Below are 8,030 nucleotides of genomic sequence, written 5' to 3' on the forward strand. Positions count from 1 at the left end.
TATTAAATTAAGAAATACATTTTTAAATTCTTATAGGCTACTGATCTGCAGGTGTATTTAGGCTGCGACATTTAGAGTGCCGCAAACACAACCAACGCCATCCAAAAATTAACCACAGGCTTTGGACTATTTGTGCATAATTGATCTCAGTTGTTTTTTCGTTAGACAGAATTTTAACTGTTCAGACTGACCTGCTCAGCTGCATTTTAACATGTGAAATCAATCTTAAATTTGCGAAAAGAAGCACGCGCACCAGCAGCCTATCCTACTCTGAGACAGTGCAGTCACACACACAGCCCAGAGTCGTACACACAACTCATGCGTATTTTCTGTCACGTTAAGACAAAAAGCCTAAATATTGCATGACCAATATTTTTAAAGAATGATGAAAATTTGTTTCTAAAGAGAATATTTTACTGCACGTTTTATCATTTGTTCCTACACATTTTCATTCAATAAACAGACATCGAAAACCCAGTTCAAGCATTTCCATATACGCCCACCTTCGTATTAAAACATTTAAATTAATGGCGCTGTTTACTCAGATCTGCGTGTCTGATTTTCTCATGAATGCATATGTAAACAGATTTTAAGTTTCCAGCTCATTTGACACCAGATGACCATGTTCAGCCGGCTGTGAAGGGATGCAACTCGTTGCTGATATGATGATCATCCTGCGGCTGGCCTGCTGCAGACCACAGACAGCACCACGGACAGCTCCTTTAAAACAGACAGATAGAAAAAACAGGTCAGACTCCTGTTTTTTTAAATTTCACAGTGAATTATAGAAAAAAAGAGAGTCAGCCCATTTAAAACGCTGGATCTAATAGCCATATTTATTATTGTTTTGTAGTGGGCTGCATTTATTAAAGATCTGCGCGGTGGAAATAATCTCAGGGGGAGAGTTATTTCTTCTTCACCTCAGCTCCTCGGGAATAAGCACCTCATCTTTGCCTCCATAATCTGCTGTGACACGGCTGAGCAAAACTGTCACCAGTTTTTTGCGGCCTGCATGCAGAAATGTAGCCCGCTGTGGCAGGAAGGCTGAAAAATCATCCGCAATTTATGAGCTTTAAAAACACTGACATTTTCTGTTAATTAAGAAAAACTTGGAGTAAATATATTTTTCAAGGCTATAAAAAAATATCGCAGACACAGGCATGTGAAGAAATACAAGACGATATTTCTCGAGCAGCATTGCAAGACAAAAACGCAACATGGACGAGAGGTCTAAATTTAGAAACCAGCCAGAGGACAGAGAAAGTTCCGCATATTTTCATGCTTGGCTTGGGCTGCTTTGCCAGCTGCCATTTGTGCTCAGGCCAACATAGTGTTTGTTAGTGAGTGTGTGTCATCCGTGTCTGGGGGTATGTGCGTATGTGTGTGTGCGTGTGTATGTGTAGGACAGTGAGAAAATAGGGAGAGTCCTTGAGGCATCTCTCCCTCCCCCCATCACATACATGCACAATCCCCGGGCTAACGCTGGGACAGAGGATCGGCTGCAAATGTCACACACACACACACACACACACATACACACACACACACACACACACACACACGCAGACACGCACACAAAAACGCAAGCACCCAAATAAATGCTGCCTCACCCTAAATCTGAAAAATAGAAACTGCTCCAAGGCTGCATCTATCGAGAAATGTAAAGAAAGACATGTACAAAACAATACTGCAGAAATATAACAATAATTTTGCAAATCTGAAATATATAAACTCAATATTGGAAAATACCAGGCCACATGAAATGCTCTCCAACAGAATAGATGTATTTCCACTTCCTTGGGACAAAATGGATTTTCAGTCTGCCTTTTTTTTCTTTGAAAGGACTGTAAGATTGGTTGCTGGGGCGACCAATTTAGCTTCTAAGGCTACAAAGAGAGGGATTAATTCAGGCGCTATGTGTGTATGTGTGTGTGTGTGTGTGTGTGTGTATGAGTGAGAGACAGCAAGAGACACTCACAGAGAGGGAGAGAGTGTGTGCTTGCAAGCATGCCCGCTTCAGTGTGTGTGTGTGTGTAGGCCCGAGATACGGAGGGGCTTATAGCCTGTTTAACAGCCATGCAGTGCTGACTGGAAGCAATAATCTCTGATAGTTGCCATGGCCACAGTAATTGGGCGGTGTGTGTGCATGTGTGTGTGTGTATGTTGAGATTTTAGAGCAAAGAGATTTTTTTCGTAGCACAGGTTATTTGTTATTTGTGTCTGAAAGCTTTGACTGCCTGGATGGAAGCAGAATTAAATCATTTAAGCCAATCCTAAACCTTTTGTGTGACTGTAGAGTGACAAAAAAAGGCAAAATACATATAGAGCAGTCAGGTGGCACTTGGTGGACAATCACAAGATTTTTATTAATGACAGACAATCTATATAATTGCATCACATAATGCTGATTGGTTTATGGCAATTAACCACAATGTTTGAATTAATTGTAGAAATTTCCAAGCAAGTCCTGACCACTGATCCAGTATTCGTGCCACCTATAGGTTAAATATTTTGCAGGATCACTCGCTGTTATGTCAGGTTTCATAAAAGGCCTTTTGCCACAGCAGACATTTTGACTTGTAGCCTATATATAATAAAAATTAACAATGGCTGAATTCCTTTGAGCTGCTTCAGTTTCCAGTCCTATTGTTTATGGTTCACTGTCATACTGTCATGCTAGGACACTTGCCATCACTGATGTAAACAGGAAAAAGTCCCCTCCTCCTCTCTTTTAATACTGAGCCTGACTTTCAGCTCCTGTCATTTTTTTTTTGCACTATTCAGGAGATGGAGGACTGTCCTGCTGACGATATTCTGTTATCTGTTATTAGGGGTTATTACGGTTAAGGAATGGGGAGGATTGTGATTATACTTCAAGCTTTGTTCCCCATCATATTTTTGCTTTAAGTTAAATACCTATTGTGAACATGTTTTGTGTAATCCTGTTAAAACTGAATTAAAATATTCTTGATTAAAAAAAAAAAAAAAAACAACTGGAAAAAGTCACAAGCCAGATTACAAGAAGCCAAGGTGATACATGTAAGTAAACAAATGATTAACATTTTTACATTTCATCCAAATATGTTCCAGATATGTAGCACATATGGTTAGGTAAATTGATCAAATCTGTAGGAGGAGTGATGAAAATCAGTATTTGCAAAAATAAATAAAAGGTGAAAATGGGTGTGACCTACATGAAGAGAGAGCGACATAAGACAGCAGTTCATATAAGTAAGATTTTACTTGTTTATGGGATTTATAAATGGCCATATGGTGGCTATATTCCCCACCATCCACAAAACAGTTCTTTCCAGTTTCCACCAGTTCCAATAAAATCTGTTGGAGGCCCACTTTTTTCGTCCTGCTAAACAGGGATGCATTTCTTTGGTGTAATGAAAATACAGTTGGAAAAAGCCTGTTGACTTGTTATTATTGGGGGGAATCAGAGCAACAAATGAGACAAGAGCTGTGTCTGAAATCACTCTCATGTTTATTTAGGCCCATTCACTACTCCCCATATTACAGACACTCAAAAGTTTACTCAATAGTCAACAGTCAATGAAGACTTCAGAGACACTTACTAATCACCATCATCATTATCATCATTAGCCTACCATTGGAACTCTGTTCCACAAGAAATTTGCAATATCGATTCCTTTTCCACCCTTAAATCCAGTGAGATAACACACCCTGTCAACCTGGCACATTTGGTCTGATCCAATGGTGACACACACATCCAGATTGGCACTGATGTTGACTTTTTGATGATGATTTTTATATCTAGTTTTTATTATTAGGATTTTTTGTCTAGTTATTTTATTAACTTTTTACTGTATATGATGTATATATTTGTTTGACTTTATGGATCCATGGATAAGTTACTGCTTGCTTCTTTACTGTGTCTTGTGAGGTGTCCCTGAAAGGCAGTTATGAATAAAATGCATTATTACTACTATTATTATTATTATTAGTAGTAGTAGTAGTAGTAGTAGTAGTAGCAGGAGGAGGAAAAGGAGGAGGAGGAGGGGGAGGAGGAGTAATAACATCATCTTTTTCTATCTCACAGTAATTTTTGCATTTATAAAATGCAGAGCATTGCATCGTGGGATGGTTAGCTCAAAGTAGTGTATATTGCATTGATTACATTCAATCAAATACAGTGGCAGACAGTAAATACAGTGCACTGTGTAATAAATAGGAGTGGTTTTAAACACACAGCTGGTAAAGCACTCACACACACACACACACACACACACACACACACACACACACACACACACACACACACACACACACACACACACAGGTGTTTATCCTCCTCAGGACATGTGTGAGCATGTAAAAACCGCATCTGAGTTATGTCTCCCTCACCCTTCTGTTGCAACATCATAAGCCCCGCCCTCCTTAAAGACTGTTGCTATGCTTGTTCAGCTTTACAGTCTCTCCCAGCATATACAGTTTACAATAGTAGTTACACATTTTTTAAACAACAAGGTCTTACATAGTACTTCATACAGAGGTAAACAAAAACATGCTTCTCATTTCTACCTAATGACTGTGGGTTTTGTCAGCTGAAAAGACAATTTGGCCTAATTAAAATTCCTTAAGATAACTGGAGGGTTTAGATGCTTAGATATAGAAGACAAATGGTTAAATGAATAAACCTTTATGTTTGTATTTTTAATTTAACTGAGAAAAGAATGTGAGGATCAGTTTGGTAAACATAATGCTGTCTTACAAGTTTGGCAGATCCATCCGTCCATCCTGAAACCAGGTTGCAGGGGCAGCAGGCTAAGCAAAGTGTTCCAGACGTCCGGATCACCTCAACTGACCCCTTTCAACATGAAGGAGCAGCAGCAATCTCGAAGGCCGACCCCACCCACCATTCTGAAGAAACTCATTTTGTTGCCTGTTTTCCGGTCCTAATGTAATAGAGTGTTCCAGGGATGACATTCTTCTTTAGGCTGACATAGGAGGTTAGTGTCACCCTGGTCCTCTCGTCAAAAAGCACAATACTTACACATTTTGTAAAGCAAGATAATCTTCATAAATGAGCACCAGTTTCATGATTACTGAAGCCAAAAGGCAACTGCCGGAAGTGAAAGGCTAATGTTAGGCTATAAACAAACTACAGTATGGTTGCATGACTTAACATCCCTACCACAATGAGGCTTTAAATCCATGTTTGGCATGATGATGTTCTGTAGTCTCATTTAGCCACTTGTTAGGAACTGCCTTTTTTAAGACACATAGACACTTCAAAGTTCATGGGTGAAGTTTTAACTGACATAATGTCATAGGACAAAATGGAAAAGTCTCTTCAGCTTGTGTTAATTATTAACCAGTGAAAGCTCAAGTTGTGCAGCCACATTTTGAATTCTGGTGGAGAACCCCAAAGAGCCAATTTGATGTAATTATGCAGCCAAAATCAAAAATGGCTGAACATTTATTTTCAGAGTAATTTCCAATCTGTATGCAGAGAGATGTTTAAAGTCCCACTGCTATTTTCCTATTTTCCTACCATCACCTCAAATCTGGGGTCAGCTGAACATATATGCTGGAAACGCATGAGTCCATTTTGAAGCTACTTTCAAACCATGTGAACAGACATTTTCCCTCAGGCCCTGAGATCCCTGATTTCATTCTGTCTGCCATCCTGTTACTTTCAGCTGACCGAGTGAAGCCTCAGCTGGTGATGTGGGACACCTGCACATGTACGCTACTGTACATCGCTTCAGCTCAGACCATTCAACCAATACACATGTTCATGTTGAAGATCCAACATTCTGATTTTGATTTTCCTGAACTACATTATCTAATGCAGTTAAAATGGATGAAGAGTAGCCGTTGATGTGTAGTACAGTGTAGTCAGCTAATGAATAAATGTACCAGGGGAAAAAAAGCTGCTGGTTACAGCCCATGTGACTTCACATTTATATTTTTATTGGAGTGTACTTTTTTTTTCTCAGTTTCCATAAATACGAAGATGAGATGAGACAGAAAATTAAAGGCAGACATAAATCTGATGTTACTTGGCCTTTGTATTTAAAATGTAACCTTTGTTTTTGTTGTTCTAAAATGAAAGCACCAGCTTGTATGGATGTGGTTCTTACAAAAATACTTTTAAATGTTGTCCCCTTAGAGCAGTTTAATCCTTTGTTTGCAACTATTTAGGTGAATTGATAATCACTTGCATTTGCTCTTGCAGTTTTTTAACTAGAATATTTAAACATATATTCTAGTCGGTGCAGATCCTGAAAATAAAAATAACATACAACAACGAAAGAAAAATTTCATAAGATTAATCTGCAAATCCATCTTTACAGAAGCAGCATTCCTCCCCACAAACCTTTAAATTATGATAAACAAAGTAATGTGCAACACACAGTATTTCCTTTTTATTTAATTGTGTAGCCTTTTATGATGGCTTCACATGTTTGAATATTTATTTCAATCTACCTCTATATTAAAATGTAACAAAATGTGACAAACGTTCCTATATATTTTTGGCTATATGTACTTTTTTGCTGTTGTGTTTATTTATTTGTTTTACTTGTGTGTTTATGTGTATTGCCATTGTTTTATCTTGAGACTCTCTTGGCCAGACGAATGTTGAACAGTGGAGAAAAGTGTGTTTTCTGGATGCGTTTATTTCATGGATAGCACAGATACATGGGAGCAGAGGATGAAAAGGATGAAGGAAGGAAAGTGTGTGTGTGTGTGTGTGTGTGTGTGTGTGGGAGGGGTGTTACTGTATGAAGCTTGATGGTGTGTCACTGAAGCACGAGCACAGTTCACTGCTCAGGCACAAAGCTCTAAGTGACTGCCGTCCCCCTCCTCCTGATGCTAATAAGCAGATCTGGGTCAGCTCAACCTCTCAAACACAAACACACATGGTTACATACCCACTGGTAAGGCACACACAATCACATCTATCCACACATCCCCACTCACACAAACATGCACATACGGTGACAAACTAAAACAAATACACCCCCATGGATTCTCTCCTCTCACACACACACATACACATACACACACACACTGACATCCATTCCTCCCAGGAGGCAAGACGTGACATTGTGTCGCTGTCCGTGCACAATGCTCACAGCTCTCTGCTTGTTGTGCTTGTCATCCAGGCAGCGATGATGAGGTGCAGGGGAACTAATAGGCTACAAGCACTCTGGGACTGCCACGCGTGATGCCAAGCAGCCTCCATTTTGTGGAGGAATGAACAGACTGCTATTTCCCACTGATGGGGAGGGGAAGGAGGGGGAAATATCATGTTCAATAGGATCAGTCATGTTTAGTGTTTATGAATAACACAATCATTTGATAATGTCCATTATTATATTAAGTTTTAATCATTCGTTGTTGTTTTTATATCAATTTCATTTGTGGTTCCCATTTAATGTGATGTGATTGGAAGTGAGTGGAAAATCCAATGTTAAATACAGGATTGAACTTTATTCATTGTTTACCTTTATATATGATCTTTTTTCTACTAGTGTCTTTTTCACATTGCTCAAGGGTACACTGGCAGGAATAGTCATATATTTTCCTAACAGTTAAGCATCAACTCCAGAGATTAGAACCAGCAACCACTAAACTAAGCTCACTTCTAGAACATATTGGGGGGTTTCACTAACCTTTCCGTCAAATACTGTTTTGTGGAGGCAGGAAAAGACTGTGACTTCTGTCAGAAAACATCTGCCAGTGATGATTATGAATGTGATTATGAATCCCAGCATTCTGGAGTCATTTCCATTTTGTTGTCCTGACAACACAGAATTTTCTTTCATAAACATCCGTGTACATTTTCAACATCCCTTTAAGCCAGTAAGGGCTGTGTGATATTATTATTATTATTGTTATTATAATTATTATTATCAATTTCAATTCAAATTGATAATAATAGAAATTACTATATTAAGTAGGCTACAGTATTGCCCATTAATTCACAGGAGCAAAAACTCCTGTGAATTAACACAAATTAATTTGTAAATGTGGGGTTGACTGGCTGAAGACAC

The sequence above is a fragment of the Epinephelus fuscoguttatus genome, linkage group LG7 (genome assembly GCF_011397635.1).
Source record: "Epinephelus fuscoguttatus linkage group LG7, E.fuscoguttatus.final_Chr_v1".
NCBI lineage: Eukaryota > Metazoa > Chordata > Actinopteri > Perciformes > Serranidae > Epinephelus > Epinephelus fuscoguttatus.